Source organism: Triturus cristatus, chromosome 1_2 (genome assembly GCF_964204655.1).
Source record: "Triturus cristatus chromosome 1_2, aTriCri1.1, whole genome shotgun sequence".
Taxonomy (NCBI): Eukaryota; Metazoa; Chordata; class Amphibia; order Caudata; family Salamandridae; genus Triturus; species Triturus cristatus.
In genome coordinates this window covers 1,047,406,866-1,047,428,168 of record NC_140580.1, presented here as the reverse complement: position 1 = coordinate 1,047,428,168, position 21,303 = coordinate 1,047,406,866, and positions in this window count along the sequence as shown.

Genomic DNA, 21,303 nt, shown 5'->3' with positions numbered 1-21,303 from the left:
ATATCATGATTACTATTGATATGTTGAGCTTGTTCACCTGTACTGAGCATGAGTTTGGAGTAAAAGCATGTGAGTCTGGCTTGTTTCACTGAGTATAACAAAATGTTGATCAATATGATTCGTTATTGCATAAAAGAGAATTTTTTTATTTATGATGGCATTTTTTATCACCGAATCATGGGAACTGCGATGGGAACCTGCTTCAAACCCCAGCTTTGCCAGCTTGGTGATGGGCTGGTGAGAGAAGCAGGTGGCCTGGGCAGAAACCAATCAGGAGTACTTGGATAGCATTTTAATTTGGACCAGGTACATCGGCGACCTGTTTAATTTATGGTCGGGGTCAGAAGAAAAGGCATACATGAATAAATTAAATCAAAACACATGCAATTTAAAATTTACTGTGTCTATAAGCTCGAAAGAGATTACATTTTTGACATACTTTTGCAAGTCCGGGATGGTAAGATACAGACTTCGGTATATCGAAAAACCACAGTAGGCAATAGCACTCTACATCATTCTAGCTAATATCCTAGAAGTCTGGTAGAGAGCATCCCTTATGGTGAGACACTGAGATTAAAAAGAATCTGCAACAATGCAGACGCGTTACAGACACATGTGAGATTGATGAGGCAGAGATTTCAGGCAAGAGGTTATGGATCCACGTTATTGAATACAGCTGCCAAAAAAGCAGAGCTCTTATCGAGAGAACATCTTCTTTATCCTAATGATAAAACTAAAAAACAACAGAATGTTACGAGATTGATTATGACCTATGATTCCACTCCTTATAAGGTCAAATAAACTACAAGTAAGCATTGGCACGTTGTAAAGAAAGATCTGACTATAGGTACAGATCTACCTGAAAAACCTTCTATCACTTACAGAAAGGGTAAAAATCCAATTCAAATATTTATTAGCAAGCCATGTTATAGCACTGACAGACTCGTTTCAAATATATATAGTAGGTGATATATATATGACCTACTGACGGTCGCCATTAGGTAGTTATATAGTTGTGGGTAGTACTTAATTTCTATTAAAAAGCTGTTTTTCATTTGCCTATATCTTTGGCCTATATCTTTTGTGCTGGATGACGAATCTTCACAAAATTTTACCCAAACATTTGCACTCACTACAGCTCGTGTCTGGAAAGTTACGGTGTGGCCTGTCAAGCAAGGGCCCTGAAAAGGGAGGGGTCCGAAAACACTTTTCCTCATGTTAATTCCTACAGGGCCTTTGAACACGCCTACAGCTCGAACTGCTGAACGGTATTATACAAAATTTGGTAGAAAGGTACATTTGGTTATGTAGATCATGCTTTTTGTAATTTGGTGTAAATTCATTCAGTAGTTTTCGAGATTTTAACCAAAGTCCATATTTATATATATAGGGATGCGGATCCTCTGTGGTCCCTGTGCTGCAATCTGCCAAGACGGCTGCCAACACTTCAACTAATGAAGTATTAGCAGCCATCTTGGGACTCAGTTTCAGCTGAGTCTCACAAAAACATTAAAAAAGAGAAGGGGGCAGGGTAGGAATACCCTGACTCCCTAGGCATCTTGGGTGGTAGTCTTAGAGGGACCATGCCAGGGCAAAAAACTTACTTTTTTAAACCTTTGGCGGGAGCCACGCTGGATCTGTAGCTCCCGCTGAAAAGAAAAAAAAGGGAAGCCCAGGCTACCGTGAATCTCTAATATTTAGTACCTGGGAGGGCCAGGCCCCAGGGGTATGCTGGCCTAAATGTAAAGTAAGGAGGGGTACACGGGCCCTCCTCCTTTTGCCATGGGGACCGCCAGCTCCCCAACCCCCGTGCCCTGTGAACTACCACCTCCCCCAGCTAATTTATTAGTTATGAGGGGCATCGTTGACACCCCTCCAGGCCCTGGGGACCACCACCTCCGTGGGGACAAAAGTGCACCCCCCCATCCAGGGCCGTTCTCGGCACGGGGGACTGCCCCATCCCTGGGGCAGGCCCTACTGAATCTAAGGAGGGGGCAGCAGTGTGAAGTAGATGAATTGTGTAAACAATACAGGAGCCTCTTCACGGTAGACAGGATATTTATTCCAAGATCATAGATCAAGCGTACACCACCCCAGCTGACGGGACACCAACTGCCTCAACTAGAATCCAGCTTTGGTTACACACTAGCACTTAGAACACCACAAGTGTTCCAAAGGCAGAACGGGGAAAGGACACAAAGGAAGGGCTTATACATAACAAGAAGCAAGGTAAGTACAATACAGATGATAAATGTTTACAACACATCTTCTTCCCTAAAAACTAAATCAATTAAACTACCATAAAGAAAGTTCAAATCAATCACAATAACATAAGTAATCATTCAGGTGGACCGGAGGTCTGCAAGATCTCACATCTCTAGTTTCATCAGATTGATGAGAACCATTATTATGATGAACTTGACTCTGCGCATCATTGGAATTAGAAGCATCACCACCACCTTCCTCCCTACAACGAATTACATTAGGAGACGGGGTAGAAAACTCAGAAGTAGATAGCAAGTAACCACTACTGGATTGAGCAGGTTTTGCTGACCTTGTGATATCATCAGATAATGCAGACTTGCAATGAAGTGCTACCCTTCGAAGATTCCATTTCTCACCATTGTCAAGTACAACATAGTGTTGAAAAATTTTCTTAACCACATGTGGACCTCTAAATTTGGAAAGACCTTTGGTCACTCTACCTGGTTTGACTTTAACCAAGTCACCTACGGAAATTGTTTTAGAGGTATAGGCCCTTGACTCCGAATGAGTGCTTTCAACGAGACAATTTTTAATCCAGGAGGGTGCAAGCTTAGTGCCAGGACGTCTTCCCCGCATGAGTTCAAAAGGAGATTTACAATCTTCTTTATGAACAGTGGTCAGGTAAGCCCACACCATATCTTTGACCATCTCATTAGCAAACCCACCTGAAGCACAAGTCATTTGAATAATCCCTTTAACTACTCTGTTAGCCCTCTCACACACACCATTTGCTTGTGGATTATATAGAGAAGTACGATGATGAGTCACACCACACCCAGATAAAAATAAACGCATTTTCTGAGAATTTAGTTGAGTACCGTTATCCGTGATCAATACTGAAGGATAACCCTCATTGAGAAATATGCCTTTAAGAAACTGTATAGTGCAATCAGTGGTTATGTCTTTAACAAATTCCACCGTAAGCCACCTAGAATAAACATCAACAATAACAATGGGAAAACGTTGACTGGACGGTAACTCATCCATCGGACCAATGAAATCAAGACATACACTATGCCATGGTAAATCTGGAGTAATAATATGGCTCAGCGTTGAACTAGAGCCATCTTTGAGTCTCTTTTCGCTATCTCTACAAACAGAGCAATTTTCCACCCAAGATGCCACTTGAGTATCCATGGCCGGCCACCAGAAATCTACCTTTAGTCTACGCTGTGTGAGTGTTTGCCCTAAATGACCTTCATGAGCCAGTTTTACAAGTTTTTGTCTTAAACTGCATGGTGGAATATACCTATCACCTCTCATTAGAATGCTATCGCCACAAGTTGATAATTCATCTAACACCTTAAGAAAGGGTCGCACAGGTGGCTGAACATAGCTTTCCCGTCTGGATCCTAATTTTACCATCTCAATCACCCTATTAAGAACTATGTCTTTTTCCATTGCAGCAAACCATTCATCCTTGGTAAAACTACCATCACTCAAAGCTACTACATCATGAATAATGGCAACAGCCCCATCATTATGCACATCAGAAAGCTCATTCATAGTATTCTCCCCTTTAATAGGGAGTCTTGATAGGCAATCAGCCTGTATATTGCGCCAACCTTGAATATAGAAAATGTCATACTGATATTCTTGAAGCCTAGAAGCCATTCTTGTCAATCTTGGTGAACCTTTTTCAGCTCCACCTGGCGACAAAACTTTTAACAAGGGTTTGTGATCAGTTCTGAGTTGAAATTTTGTACCCCACAAATATGTCCTAAAATATTGTACTCCCCAGGCAGCAGCTAATGCCTCTTTCTCTATTACCGAATAGTTTTGTTCAGAAGACGAGAGGGTGCGAGACGCAAAGGCAATGGTCTTCTCTCCTTCCTGACATTTCTGCAAAAGAATTGCACCTAACCCTGTGGCACTAGCATCCACCATCAATACAGAAGTACGTCTGATATCAAAGGGAGTCAAAACCTTAGCCTGACACAACTCTTTTTTTTTCAAATTAAAACATTCTTCATGGTTATCATTCCAACAAAATTTTACACCTTTTTTTAGTAACAATCTCAACGTCAATGTTTTGTCTGAGAAGTTCTTCACAAATTTAGAATAAAACTCTATGAGTCCCATAAATGACCGAAGTTGTTCTTTGTCTGTGGGACAGGGAGCCAGATTTATGGCCTCTAGGAGATTTTTCTTTGGCTTGACTCCCTGAACTGAAATCTCATAGCCTAAATACTCTATGTGTTGAACAAGGAAACAGCATTTCTCTTTGCGTAGAGTCAAACCAGCATCATCTATTCTTTGCAACACATTTTTTAGCACCACATTGTGCTCTGAGATAGAATCACCAAACACAAGTATGTCATCTTGAAAGAACACAGCTTTCTTTATTCCTTTAAAAATCTGTGACCATGCGTTGAAAAACACTAGGAGCAGAGATTAAACCAAAAGGGAGTCTCGTGAACTGAAACGTGCCCTCTGTGGTTATGAATGCTGTTAAGTGTCTTGACTCATCATGGAGGCGAATTTGATGATATGCACTCTTCAAATCTAATTTCGTGAAGAACTTCACCCCTTGTAAAGTAGAGACTAACTCACCTATGTTGGGAAGAGGAAAAGTGTCCGCCACCACGTATTTATTCAAAGATCTTAAGTCCACACAGAACCTAATTTTGCCATCCGCCTTTTGCGTGATGACGACCGGAGACACCCATGAAGAAGCCTCAACAGATTCAATGACACCACCCTGTAACATTTCATTAATTACTTTTTTAACCTTATCTTTGACTGACAGTGGGATTCTTCTTACTTTATGTTGTACTGGGACAGTGCCATTCTTTGTAACTATCTTGTGGACATAACCCTTTAATTCTCCTAATTCGTCCCTAAACACATTTCCTGCTTCGTTGAGTATGTCACTGACAGTATGGTCATCCACTACCATTACTTAGTTGGGTGCTCTCGGATTCACTATTATATGCAAGTCGTATTGATGGATCCAACCAAGAATTGGTGGACCATCTACTGCAACATGTACCTTTCCTTTAATTGACCTGTCTTTAAAATAAATGTCTGCATCAAAGTACCCCAACAAATCTATACTCTCACCTTGGTATCCAGTTGGAGAGATATCACTCTCCTTCAAGACTGTATCACCCCACTCATCCCTAAATAAAGGCTCAGGAATAATTGTGTGTCTTGAACCAGTATCAACCATCAGAGTTACCTTGCGACTATTAATCATAAACTCTGCTTTGGGTCTTATTTCCCTCTTCTCATTGCAACTGTTGGTACCACCATCCTCCACACTCAAAATTTTGTCTTTTTCACGTTTCAGTTCCTTGGGTTCATCTTCAATAACAGCCACATTAGTATTACCTTTACTCCTGCACATTCTTGAAAAATGGCCCAACCTCCCACACTTGAGACACTCTTTGTTGTTCGCAAAACAAAATTTTGCATCTGAACTGTGGCTATTACTACCGCATCTAGAACAAAATCTGGTGTTGGGATATTTTACAAAATTACTTTTCTTTAAAGGATTTTTCCCTTTAGATTTAATCATACCAACCGCCTCTTCATATCCTGTCTCACACTCATTCTTGGATTTCTCCGACACTACTGAAACTGAAACTTGTTGTGAACTATATCTTTCTAACTCTTTCATACATTTTTCTGATTCCTCCACTACTTTTGCCAAGTCTATAGCTAATTTCAAAGACGGATTCTTGGCTGCCCACACCCTCTCCTGAATTTTCCTATTGTTACACTGTACTATGAGCTGATCACGTATCAACTCATCACTCATTGCTCCGAAATTACATTTAACAGATAATTCTCTAAGGCGTGGCTACAAAATCGTCAATCGATTCTTCAGAGCGCTGTTTATGGGTGTAGAACTTATATCTGTTCATAACAAGGTTCTCTTCCTTGCCAAATCTCACTTCCAGTCTTGTTATGGCCTCCTTATACTCATTTGGAATAGGCTGTCCACTTGCTTGCAACGCTTGAGGAAGATACTGAAATTCATGTTGGCCCTCTTTGCCTAAGGCGCTCAGTAATAACGCTTTTTTCCGTTTAGCAGAAAATTCCTGACCATCCAAAGCGTCTAAGTAATTATCAAACATGCGTATCCAGTCTTCCCATGAGATTGACGGTGTGCCTGGTTCACTGAGAAATTGATGAGTTTTCCTGATCCAAGATGGCCGCTCGTCTCCGTGGAAGTACGTTGTCACGTTGCGCAGCTACGCGAAGGATTGGAATGCAGCTGAGACGAATAGATGCTGAGTCCTGCTGCCTAGCAACGCTCGATACTAGAGTGTATTCACGCACTGATGATCAAAGACGCTGCCGCCTAGTGACGTTTCACTCTTGACAAATATGCGCATGCAGATTGAATTCCAAACTTTAACTGACTCACTGTTCGTCGTGTGACGTCAGCACTGCTCCGCAATGTCAATAATTCATCACTTTCCTTCGCCGAAATCCTGGATCTGCCGCATCGTCTCAAAACTCAAGTGTAGCGCTGCACGTCGTGAATTCTTGTGGAGGGTGTCACTTGTCATCCGTCTGCTCCAAGGAAGGCTCGCACTCTCGTCCAGTCAGCATCCGAAATCGTCGCCAAATTGAAGTAGATGAATTGTGTAAACAATACAGGAGCCTCTTCACGGTAGACAGGATATTTATTCCAAGAACATAGATCAAGCGTACACCACCCCAGCTGACCGGACACCAACTGCCTCAACTAGAATCCAGCTTCGGTTACACGCTAGCACTTAGAACACCACAAGTGTTCCAAAGGCAGAACGGGGAAAGGACACAAAGGAAGGGCTTATACATAACAAGAAGCAAGGTAAGTACAATACAGATGATAAATGTTTACAACACAGTGCAACCTCCGTCCAGGAGCCATAGATGGCCCGAGCCCTCCTGTATGTCCCAGTGTGGCCAACCCAGAACATAGCTGTTTGCTGTGGCTTGGTGGGAGCTTTAACCACTCATGCCAAGTCACAGCAAACACTCAGCTTCCATCAAGCAAGAGCAGTGAAAATGCTCTCGCTTGCTGGAAGCGGAGCATTTAGCTCCTTCACTGCTGGCTGTCAAGCCAGCAGGGAAACAGACGAATTGCTTTCAGACACAGGGAGCTGTATGTTTAGCAGCTCCTTGTGTGCAAAAGCAATGCTGGCTCCCGCAGGAGGCGGGGAGCAGGCAGGGACCGCGGGGGCCTTCAGGCTACCCCCACGGTCCCAGTGCAGACTGGGTGCCCTGTGGGCAGCCGGAAAACCATGCCCGGGCTCAGGGAAGGGTGTCCCTGGGGATGAAATCGACCAGGGGAGGGGGGCAGCTCAGCCCCACCCCACTATTGAAAATATTTTTTTCAAGGACAGGCCTGAGGGTGTTCTTTCTTGTCATCTGCTGCTCGGACCAGAGATTGTGTTCTAAACGTTTACAAACTAGAGGTTTGTAAACATGCCTACAAGCCCCGCCTCAAATACCTTAGCGGTATGCAATGTCTTCCCACCCTTTTCCGAGGCGTTTCTCACCCATTTTGGAGACACATTCCTCATGCCTAGGACTAGGATAGCATCTCCACTAAACAAGAAGCACTTAAGTACAATTATCCACTTGTAAAGATATCTGGTGAAGACGCTTGAGGAACAATCACATTGGCAAAGTTACAGACACACAAGGTCACTGGAGGCATTTTCTCAGCATCCTTTACACTAATGTAGTGTGGGAGATGCACTACAGATTTACCCAACAAGGTAGCATCTACTAATTAGCCAGTACAAAGTACTCCACTTGGATAGAGGTGTTGCACAAAATGGTGAGCACTTTTGGATAAATACGCAGGGCAGGATTGATTATGCACGATACTCATTCCACAGAAATTAAACCTCAACAGGAAGTACGTACAGATATAAACAAAGCAGGTGCCTGAATTGAAGCTCCACTTCTGTAAAGTACTAATCATCCTAACTTCATGCCCATGGCCAAGGCAAAGCAAATGTGTTTTCTCTGCATATCCACTGTGTAATCCGTGATGGAGGTGTTTGCATCCTTGCTTTTTTCATTTCCAATATCTTATGTAGTGACTCTGACAATGGGGTTTTTTCTTGTCACCTGCTGCAAAGAGCAGAGTCCATGGGTCTCTCTTTTAAATGCCTTAAGTAATACCCAAAAGCTATTGAACTACTCACACACCCACTCACAGACCCCCTCTGACACTCACCCACCCACTGAGATACCCACTCAGAGACCCACACACCCACTCAAAGACCTGCTGTGACACTCACCTACCCACTGACAGACCACTCAGACAATCTCACACCCACTCACAGACCTACTGAGACACTCATACACTCATTCACACACTCACTGTTAAATGCTAGTGGCTAGGAAATAAAATAGAAAAAAACATTAGAAATTCACTTCAAAAGTTTACAGGGACATTATAGTTAGGAAACAACATTTAAAAAACCTTGGAAATTCAATTAAAAAACTAAAGGTTTCAGGGATATTATAGTTAGGAAATATAATAATAAACCTTAGCAATTCACTGAAAAACAAGGTTACAGGGATGTTATCTTCAGGGTCAGATTCAGCAGTTATAGTTACCTGAGCTAACTATAGCCTACACCCCTGCATTGCATTGCTTATGACCTCATATATTACATCACTCATGACATGGTCAGTGTCATCACTCATGACATCACTGGTGACATTTCAAATGACATCACTCCCAGAACCACTCACACCTCTTTACAACCTCTCATACACCCACCCACCCACCCACAAAACCACTCACATACCCATTCACAGACCTATACAAGTACTCATACAACCACTCACTCATCAATAGAGCCACTCAGACACCCACTCACTCACTCATACAGGAACTCACACAACCACTCACTTCCCCATAAAGTACTCATACAACAAGTCACTTACCCATACAGCCACTCACAGAGTCACACACTCACCCAATCAGCCACTCACACACCCACATTTTACCTATACATCCACTCACATGCCTACTCACTCACCCATACATCCTCTGAACACAGCCGCTCACTCACCCATACCAGCAGTAATTCACTCCCTCACACACCCACACAACCACTTACATACCCATTCAATCATCGGTACAAGCACTCACAAATCTGCTCATTCAGCCATTCCCACAGATATTTACTTTACAATACAGCTAGTCACACACCAACTCACTTTACCAAACAGCCACTCACTCACCCATAGTCACTTACACAGCCAGTCACTCTCTCATACATGTATGTATGTATGTATGTATGTAGGGAATTTGTAAAGCGCAGGAATCACCCCCATAGCGGTATCTCCACGCTAACATAGAAAACAGAGCAGACTGGCATAGATTTTCATAACTCAGACCTTGAAAAATACTGTCTTCAGGAGTTTTCTGAAGCGCGTGAAGCTAGAGCATTTTCAAAGCTCCTCTGGTAAGGAATTCCAATATTTAGGGGCCAGGAAGGCAACTGTTTTACCTCCAGTTCGAATTTTCTTAAAACGCTGGACGACCAGCAGCCCTTTGCTTTCTGATCTAAGACACCAGTTCGGAGGATACAATTTAAACTTATCTGCATATAACTCAGGCATTTGCCAAAAACAGCTCAATGGGCAAAGCAGCTGAGCTTAAACTTTATTCTCTGGTGAATAGGAAGCCAATGAAGCGACTTCAGTAGTGGCCCGGAGGTGGTATGAGGTGGTTTATTAAGGACTAAGCGTGCGGCCACATTTTGAACGATCTGTAATCTGCTAAAACGGGCCTCATTCGCAGATGCCAGTAGGGCATTACAATAGTCAAGGCGACCTATAATCAGAGCCTGAACTAGGGTTCTACATACTGCGAGAGGCAGCCAAATGAACACTCTGCGCAAAAGGCTCAGGGTGCGATAACAGGTCCCAACAGTGGTCATTATTTGATCTTTCATTGATAGCTGTGCATCCAACTCGACTCCTAGATTTTTTACCACCAAAGTAGGAGAGGGGGTGGGGCCTAACACCGTAGGCCACCATGCATACTTTGAGACACTCACCCATACAGTCATTTATACACCCACTCACCACCCATACAGCCATTCACACAACCACTCACTCACCCATACAGCCACTGGCACACTCACTCACCAACATTGTCACTAATACAGCCACTCACTCACCCACACAGCTACCCACAAACCTACTTATACACCCATACAGTCCCTCACACACCCACTCACACACCATTTCCGGCAGTTTAGGATTTTGTCCAGAAGATAAAGACCATGCATGTAAATATATAAACTCCCCTGCACCGATCCGCCACCCACAGAATCTTACTACCCATTTCATTTTACCCCACCAACTGCTGCTCGATGACACAACCTTTCATTGCCAAGGCTAACGCTTCCTGAGTAAGGCTGGGCCTAGGAAATGGGTGCCTCTCAACGACAGGGCCATACGTTTCCAAGGTAACACTTCCTTCAAGGAATAGCCATTGGCAGTAATGATGAGGCAAACCTGTGCCACTTTGAAATCGGGAATGACCAACAACCCCTCCCCGGCTTGTCACCAGTGTGCACACTCCTCCTTGACTGGTCACCAGTATCCAGACAATATGAATGCTCCCACATCGGAAAGCTGCACTTGGAAATCAGGAATTGCAGAACACCAACTCCACTTCTGCTCCTCATCCAGGTGTGGCCTATGCAGGTAAGATCCCTGGGCAGTGGGGCAGGCGAAGGTGGGGGGAAGTCAACAGATAATGGAATAGGGAAAATAAGATACAAAGATAAATAAAACCATGTACCTTGAGCTTCCATATTCCTTCGTCTGTTGACTTCTCTCCCCACCCACCCCACCCCAATCTGCCCCACCCCTGACTGCTATTACCTGCACCGGCCGCACCTGTCCTCATCGACTGCCAGAACCGCTCCATCCTATCCTCCTCGCCAATGTTCAGTCGGCAAAGTACACTCAGGTAAGTATTTATAATATTCTTTATTTTAAGATGTAGTATAAAAGGAAGGAATGGCACAGGCACCTCCCACAGGGACCCATGGATAAACTCTCCAGTACCAACCACCACCCACAGAATCCTACTACCCCACAAACAACCTATACCAAGTACATGTCCCACACATTGTTGTTCTGTTCAGACGAATATAATAAGCTGTCTATTTTACAATTTTGAAAGAACACTTTTGGCTCTATAAATACTCTCAGATGATATACATTTGTCCCATTTCCTGGTTCTTTTCAATTAAACAAAGTCTATTCATCAAATTACATCATGATTAAAGCTTGCAATTTGTCCTTAAGTTGTTTTGTTTTTGCAGTACAAGAATAAAAGGGTCACCTCCTTCTGATCCAAATAAACATGAGCTGGTGCCACAGGCAACCAACAGTGAGGGAAGCTTTTCACAGTCACATTTTGCAATTCTTTGTACATACAATTTATTTAAGAGTCTTGTTTGCCTTAAATATTTGGCATCATACATGGATATCTGAGAATGGCCTTTGACCACACTCTGTTGAAACTCGACTTTAAATGTAATTTGTCTATTTGAAGAATAATTTTCCTTCAGCTAATTTTAGTATCTTGGCATTGAATGGTGATGTACAATCATGCGTAAACAAAAGACTGTTGAGGGTGTGGAAACAGAGTTGAATATGAATGTCTCAAGCATCCATGTTGAAAGTTGTTATTGGACAAATGCCCTTACACATTCAAAGGTGGCATGCTCGTTAAAGGCCCCTTCCTCACATTGGTAGACAGATTCTACCAATGTGAGTTACAATCCTGAAAAATAGGAGATCTCTTCAGATGGAAAGATAGCCACTGCATGGGTGTGGGGATCTAGATTTTCTGGTGTGGTGTATCACTAATGCAGACAGTAAAACAGTTAAAACTTCCTCCTGTTAGACTAACAGCTTTTATGAAGGTCTCCTGTGTGTAGGATTAAACATTGTTTGGAAGGGGGGTCATTGTACACTCCGTTAGGTCACTCTGGGCCCGATTCACAGAATTAACTTAAGACTAAATCCTAAACTTACTACTTTGTGGTATTCACAGCATGCACTTACTACTTTTGGTATTCACAGACTGCACTTACTACTTTTGGTATTCACAGAATGGATTTACGACTACTAACTTTACGTCCGCATTCAGGCCGGAAATTCCGGCCCGGAGGCGGAGCTTCCGGGTCAGAGGCGGAGCTTCCGGGCCGGAGGTGGAGCTTCCGGGCCGGAGGTGGAGATTTCGGCCATGTCTAAATCTCCGCCACCGGCCGGAATCCCCGCCACCGAGCCTCCGGCTCGGAAGCCCCGCCTCCGGGCCGGAAGCTCCGGCCTGAGTGCGGACGTAAAGTTAGTAGTCGTAAATCCATTCTGTGAATACCAAAAGTAGTAAGTGCAGTCTGTGAATACCAAAAGTAGTAAGTGCATTCTGTGAATACCACAAAGTAGTAAGTTTAGGATTTAGTCTTAAGTTAATTCTGTGAATCGGGCCCTATGTGTCTCACTTCCTGATTTTGGTCTTTTCAAATTATAACCACAATATATTTCTCAAATTAAGCGTTAATGGAGGGGGAATTTATTAAAACTAACCCAGAATTCTAAATGTATTTAGGCATGTATATTTGTTTGGGATAGGAACAAATGTAGTAGACACAGCTTTATTGATTGAAGTGTTGTAATTATTTTGCTGGCATGCTTCTAATGACTGTGCTCCTATGTGTTAATATGCCACACAGAAGATCCCTCTATCTACTTATCGACCAATATTTCCTCCGTTTGATGTCCCATCACACTAGTCAATCAATCAATCAACAGTGTTTTTAAAGCGCAACACTGTCATCCCTAGGGGTATCTGGGTGCTGTGTCTGCGTCGAAGAGCCAGGTCTTGAATCTATTTCCGAAGTTTCCCAGCAAGGAGGCATTACAGAGCTGGAGGGAAAGGTCAGTCCAGGTCTTGGTAGCGATGTAGGAGAAGGAGCTGCACTGCTGCGGCTGCAAGGGATGCGGGGGGTGTGCAACAGCGAGTGTAGAGGAGCACAGGTGTCTAGCGGGTTGGTGGAAGTTCAGGGAAATAAAAAGGCACCCCCCTACTTGAGATGTCTGGGAGAAGGGGGAAAAAACAAGGAAACTATATTTGCACAAGCAATCTCCCACCCGACATATATTTCTGTGACAATGGCTTTTCTCAAGCTCAAAACTGGGGCATACTAAGGCACTACTCTTCACACAACAACTTTAGTTACTATTATTTCATATGCTATTATATTTTTCTTTTTTACATATTTATCAAAAATTGGAAAATTGACATTAACATTTCATTTTTTTCAACTATCATAATTCACTTTTGCATCTGTTTTCAAAATGTAAAAACTATTGCAATAAAATTAGAATGGAAAAGAGAAAAACAGTCTCCTGCAATCACACCTCATTCAAATGACCCACAACCATATCACTAGCATACTATACACTCCCATACCACGCCCCAGACCAACACTGCATGCACAGATGGTTAGAAAACTGGGTGACAGCATCCACCCTCGATTGCTGTGCTGATGTCTGGGGTGTCACACTCTCTGGCCGACGTACGTTTCAATGGACAACATCAATGGTCTCCATCTTCCTCAGGACCTTTTATTTTACATATACTTTTTATAACAGGCGTAAATTAGGGGAATCTCTGAAATTCTTAGAAGATACTCCAACCGGAGTAATGAGAGCACAAATAGGGCCTCCGAATGTTCTGTCTCTTCTGTTGGGTCATTGACTCCGTGAGTCTTGATGCTTAACTTATCAGCTACTGCTTGCTATGCTGCATGTGCTTCTCAATCATATTGGATCTTCACATCCTGGTACTCTAACCTCCTGACGTTTTTCTTTTTATTACTGTCGCCAGTAGCAGAATTACTTTCGATAAGTATATATAAATAAAAGAAAAAGAAAAACGTCTGGAGGTTAGAGTACCAGGATGTGAAGATCCAATATGATTCAGAAGCACATGCAGCATAGCAAGCAGTAGCTGAGATTAGATTCAGGCATGAATTCAACCTCTTTTAAGAGCCCTATTCTCGTTCCTTACATTTATTTATTTTTGTTGTGTATATAAATTCTCTTTGAATTTAGGAAGTTTTACTGTAAAGAATCTACCATATTTTAGCACTTTAATGGTTACAATAGGTGAAAAATGTCAGAAATTAATACATTTTCTCTAAGTATATTTATGAAAGGCCAGTTATGGATCTGCAAACAAACAGACGTGCTAATGTGAACCGAGATATTACGAACATTTTATTGCAAACTGAACTGTGCATTTCTCAGCATTTTCTATTGAAACTTCTGTCAGTGTACTTTAGACCTATACTAGATTACCCCCAAAAAATCATCAATACACAGCTGCTGCCAAACTAAACTATTATTTGCTTGACATTGATGTCCAAACAATCTTGCTTCAGTAGCACAAGTGAGGTGGTCGCTTTCAGTTGTCTATCCCTTCCTTTCCTACATGACAATAGGTGCTTACCTGGGCAAAAAGACTTCTATCTCCTTTCTATCAGGGTCTTCCTTACTATTTGGTCTTCCTGTTTGTTGGAAAACTGTGCATTCAAATTTGATAAAAAAAATATCTGCCCGAATGCCCGTCAGTTAAAAATACATTATGCTGTGCCTAGTGACATATCAGAGTTGAGTTAGCAAGGAGGAGTGCTGAAAGTCATGGCATGGGAGGACTAAAGATCTAACCCACCTCAAGGAGAGTGACAGGTTACTAAAATATTGTTACTATAAATTTTCAATAAATACATACCCCGAGTGAAAATCGTTCATGGCAAAACGTATCTTTAAATAGTGGAAAACAGCAGGCTCTACAGAAAATTAAAGAAAATTATGATGGAAAGTCTAAGGGGTTCATATGGCCATTACTTTCATTTTCGGCCATAGTAGCTACTCGTTTGACTCACTATTCCACATCTCTCTTCTTGTTCAGCTACCTTCAACTCTAAAGCATGTTCCTAGTATCCTAATCAACTATCGACCTATCTTGCTTCTTCCCAAAGTTTCTTGAAAAGGCGAAAAAACGTAAACTCCCAAATTATTTGGAATATTCACCTCTGCCTGATTCAGCTTAGCGTGAGTTTTATCAGGTACACAGGACTGAAATTGTCTCAAAGTCTGCTTTGGAAGACATAAAGTGGCTCGGGATGAAAGCACTGATCCTATGAGATCTACCATCTTTATTTGACATTGACAACCACCCTATACTCATTTTCAGGCTGTGTGAATCACATTTCTGAGCATCTGCTTCAGACTTGTTTAAATCACTCCTCTATGATCCCCTTTTCATTCCACCTTTTTTTTTTTAATTGAAGACTTAATCGTCTCTATTTTGTCAAAAGTGGGAGATATGAGTGTAAAGTTCTACTAGTAACTTTTCACATGTAGGCTTAGGTCGTTGCCACCAGTGAGGAGATCCTCCTATTGTAAATTAATGGGAAAAATCAAAAAAGTTTAATAATTATTTAAAAAAGATAAAAAATATTTTAATGTCAAATAAAAATGTCAATTAACTTAATATAATTAATGTTAACCGAGCATTAAAACAAATGTTATAGCACATTAACTCTTCAAATTAAATGTTTCATAAATAAGTATATACATACAATATATTAATTTAATTCTTAATGATCATTATATAATACATATTTTTTTAAATATTGCCCTTATTATAATTTTTATAATTAATCATTACTAAGGAAATTTTATTTGATTAATTAATGTTAATTCTGATTTAAAAAAATATTTTTGTATTTTTAAACAATCATTTAAATGTAAATGTATTTAATATTTGTTATAACTGGGGTTTATGGTTGGCAGAGTTATGCACCCTTTCCAAGCAGGAACCACCACTCTAGTCAGGGTAAGCTAGATACACACTAAAAGATAACCTTTGCTCACCCTCTGGTAGCTTGGCACAGAGCAGTCAGGCTTATCTAAAGAATGAATGTGTTAGGTATTTGTGCAACACACACATAGTAGCACAGTGGAAATACCACAATCATACTCCACAGAGGTTTAGAACAGTCCATTTTAGTTTTATGAGTAAACTAAGACCACAACAACAAAATCCCATAAGTTGAACCAGAGTTATGAATTTTTATAGAAAAAATCAAAAACTAGTACTTAGTAGCAAGTAGCATTTGAGGTGGCCCTGGACCGGGGTAAATCCAAAGCTCATGCCAACTGCAATGGAGGGTAGGCTGGCTGCAGAACTAAGACAGGTTCTGCTGAAAAAAGGACCTTGGATGGAGGAAGCGTTGATGTCGAAGACTTGATGCGTTGGTTCCGATCTGTGCAGACGATGAAGGCTTTGTTGACGAACCCCTTTATGATGCAGGCCCTGCGTCATCCTCGAGATGCACTATCTTTTGTCATCGAGCCACGCAGTCCATTAACGTGATGTCGATCAGCTCCTGCATCAACATCCAAGCGCAATGGATTGGTTCTGATCAGCGCAAAGTCATCACTGAGTCAATATTGATGGTTCTGTACAGAATAAGTCACTTTACAGTGGCCCAGGACTGGATTGACACCACTTGGTTGGGTAGGATTCACAGATTTCAGAGTCCAGGTGCTGTTGCAGGGTTGAAGGAAGTCTTTGATGGCCCTGAGACTTCAGAACAGGAGGAAAGCCAGCAAGCCAGCAAGCCCTCTGAGTCACTCTGGGTTCAAGTGAGATGGGCTCAGTTCCTGTCCTCAGCATGATAGCACAGCAAAGCAGAAAAGCAGTTCTTCCAGAGCAGCAGTCAAGCAGAGCGTCAATCTTTGTAGCACAGCAGTCTTTACTCCTGACAGAGTTCTTCACAGGTCCGGTAGTGTACTGTCTTGGTAGGATCAGAGGCCCAGTACTTATACCCGGTTGTGCCTTTGAAGTGGGGATGATTTCAAAGCAGGCTCCTGAAGAACACAGGTCACCCTTTCTTCCCAGCCCTGGCTCCGGAATCAGTAGGGAGTAATCAGCCCATTGTGTGGGAAACAGGACACTTCATAATCAGGTGTTTCAGTTCAACCCCCTTCAGAATACAGATGAGTTCTCTGTCACACCCACCCTGTCGGGATTTGTGGCGGCCTAGAGGGAATGCACAAAGTGTAGCTTTCACCAACCCCGGATGTGCATTGAAGACAGGCTGTACAGCACACGGAGCAGTTAGGGCAGATAAGTCTCTACTTCCTAAAAGAGGCATTTCTAAAATTGTAATGTTAAATCCTACTTTACCAGTAAAGAAGACTTATCATTACCATTTGAAAGATAGGAAACATGATGCAGCTACTCCTTTCTTATTTAAAGTGTATTAAGGAATTCCCAATGCTAGCATGTGAGAGAAGTGGGCCTCACAGTAGTAAAAAACAAATGTGGGTGTTTGTCACTACCAGGACATTTGAAACTTAAAAACACATGTCCAACCTTTTACTTACACAGCAACCTATCTATGGCCTACCTTAGGGGTGACTAAGGTGTAATAAAAGGGGAGTTTAATGCTTGGCAAGACGTTTTAAATTGCAAGTCAAAGTAAAGTGCACACAGGCCTTGCAATGGCAGGCCTGAGACAGGTGTGAAAGGCTACTTGTGTGGGTGGCCGAATCAGTGCTGCAGGCCCACTTGTAACCTTTAGGTTACAGGCCCTGGATATATGGCATACCAGTTTACAAGGGGCATATAAGGTAAACTAAATACACCAATGTCACCATGTTTAGGGTAGACGCACATGCACTTTAGTAATGGTCACCAGTGGTAAAGTGCTCAGAGCACTAAGGCCAACAAAGTGATACAGCAAAACGAGGAGGTAAGCAGGCAAAATGTTTGGAGTAAGATGAAACTAAGGATGGCAGGTCTAACAATACAACCTTTAACACATACAAAATATAAGATTAGTTAATGTTATTTCCAATGCTCAAGTCCCTGCCTCTTATTTTTCTAGTGAAGAGTGTTGCAGTACCTCTGAGAGGCCATGTGTGGTTCTGGACATACTCCAAGGCTAGTTAGAGTGCATGTTGTTTGGGGTCCTTATTAGCTGCAGTAAATTTAGAAATGCAGATTGTGATTAGCAATGGGCTTACTCTTTGTTGTGTTGGTGTTTGTATTCTCATATCCTTCTCTAAAACCCTCTTAACTCCTGAGTAGCCCCTGCTTACACATTCCTAATACCGTCCTATTTAGGAGTAAGTATTCTCCATTTGCCAGTCACTCCCTCAGGTTCTTCCCACATTTAAAAGGTATACCTGTGTGTAGGGGGATCTCCACAAATGTGGCTCAGACCTCTGTATAGGAATAATAGGTGAGGCAGATGTCTCCTCATGTAGGTTTAAGAATAGCATTTTGTAGTAGTTGAGTAAGTACTATTGTAGTATTATGAAATAAACTAAAATGTGCAGTTTATTTATAGTCTCTAGAGTCTATGCTAACAATATCCAGATTTTCATTGGTCTTGGCAATGCTCCTGATAGCAAAATTAGAAATGTCTGTTCTTGTATGACAGAAGTGGCATCCTGGATGGCCACTAACAGCTTGGTGTTAAGGTCAGTTAAAGGTTCTTGTCCTACTCCTAAAACCATTATCAAAATCTTGGTGTGCTTTAGATGACAATGTATCCTTTCTTCTCTTTTTAGGTTGAAGTCTACCAGGCAGTGCAGCTTTCTGGTTGCAAAATACTTAGGGCCGGATTCCGATTTCGCTAGGAAAGCCCTCCATACAACTCGGATCCAGAGGGCTTTCCTAGCGAATCGCGCTGTGCATGTCCAACCAAACGAGTACGATGCAGCCGTATACTGATGGACTCAGTTCGCTTGCACTCCCATTGAACTCTATGGGAACCTGTATACCGACGAGTACACAGGCTCCCATAGCAAAACAGGGTGGGTGGGGAAAGCGTACACCCTGTGGCGGGCACCCCATGTTGCTCGCCACACTGTACATGCTTGGATCGGGGGGACCCATGCGCACCCCAGTGCGACCGATTAGGAGCACTCCAGGTGAAGGGGGGCCTGCTCTGGCTCCCCGAATTCCGATTCTGACAGCTGTTTCTTCTCACTGAGACCGAGTCGATACAGCTGTCTGAATCATGCATCGTACTTGCTTGTTCGGAATCCGGGTCCATTGCGTGGCACGATTCGGCTCCCAGACGGGTCGGACAGACAGATTCGGGTTCGGAAACGATTCGGTTGGGCGGACGAGATCTTCACATTGTACTTGGTCGTTCAGAATGGGGGACGGTTCGGACGGAAACAGTGGCCCCGAATTAGATTTCGTCGTTCTGAACCCGGGCAGGATCCTTTCCGACCGAGATCGGAATCAAGCCCTTACTTGGGACATGTCGATAGGGGACCCGGGCACCGTCTCTGCTCTTTGCTTTCCATTGCCTTATTGTTATGTCACACTTATTTTCTTGCTTTCTATCATTGGTTTTATTTGTTCTAGCCTGTACATTTAGTCTTTCCCCTTCTATGGAGATTAGCCTGTTTACCCTATCTCTGATGGTTCATTTTATCCTTCTACAGTATCTGTTCTTTAGGAACTTTTTTTCCTTTTTCTTCATTTACCCTATTTACCCTATTCTCTGTGTTTTTTCCACTTCTCCTGACACATTTCTATTTTTTACACTTCTCCTGACACATTTCTATTTTCTATATTTCTACACTTCTGACACATTTCTATTTTCTTTCAACACCTTTTTCCTTCTACCTGCTCTCAGTGTGTTTACAGTTATATAGAGATTCACCCTTCCACTTGCTTTCCTGTGCGCTATCAGTTTCAAACCATTTTATCTTATTTATATTGCTATACCTCTATATATATTTAATTTCTTATCATCAACCCTATCATAATTTTAAAACGTAACCCCTGCTTTTCTATAGCATGCCAAGAGAGTGTATGCTTTTATACCATTCAGCGTGTTTGCTTGATTCTCTCAGCAGATTTCTTTTTATAACATTTACAAAAAATGTCATTTTGCACAACTTTGTCCTTTGCGTCGCTCTTATGTGCTCCTTCTCTTTTATACAGCTTCACCCTTCAAGCTCTCCCATGTACTTTAACTCCACATTAGGCTCTCTCTCTTGATTGTTCACTTCCACCCTCTCTCCATGTTGCCTTGTCTCTATATGCTTTCCAAATTACATCCTCCATGTTGTTTTCTCCATCCTCCTGTTGCTTCCCCACCCTCTGCGATCCTGCCCTCTGTGCAGCTGCCCCTCTTGCGTTCTTTCCTCCAATGGAGTTCTTTCCTCCCATGTTCTTTTCCCCCCACCCAGACAGGTCCTGTTTTTGTTTGTTAAACAACCCAATAGAAATGAACTGAGGAACTTAAAGGTAAGCATGTTAGCATCTAAGATGTAAGCACACAGCAGTATTTAAACAACCATGTGTTGCAGCCTCTAAGGGGAAGCACAAGTTGACTACTACATGATTATCAAAATACAAAATACACGGCAAAAAAGTATTGCCAAAGGCAATAGTTCTGGCCCTTTGCTTAGCTGCAGTACCTCAAGTCCTTATTAGATGTCCCTCTTTAGTCAGAAGCAACAGCTTGTAGTCGTTCACAAAGCTGCAGTACCTATAGTCTTTACTAGAGTTCCCTCATCAGTTTACAAAATGGTATTCCTGCTCTAACCAGAATACCTACTATAAACCATCAAGCGATCAGGAGGCTACCAAACTGTGAGTCCCTCACTATGAGTCACTCAAGGGCTGTATTTTTCCTACTCCGAAGTTACTGATGTCGGGGATTCTGGTAACTCTGGGCAGGGCAAAATGTGGCCCATCATAAATTGGACCTATAGGGTCTGCTAAGAAATTAGGAACTACCAGGGAATCGCTAATTCTGGGCTTGGTTTTCCCTGTAATTCCCCATTTACCCCCATAGTTTCCCATGGAGAATTCAGCTGTTTTCAGCAGCTGAAATCTCCTATTGAAAGATAAAAGATCTGCAGTGTTCCCACCGATGACATATTTTCGAAGGACCGGAAACTGCTATTACTAGCTCTATCAAAATTCAGAGGATACTC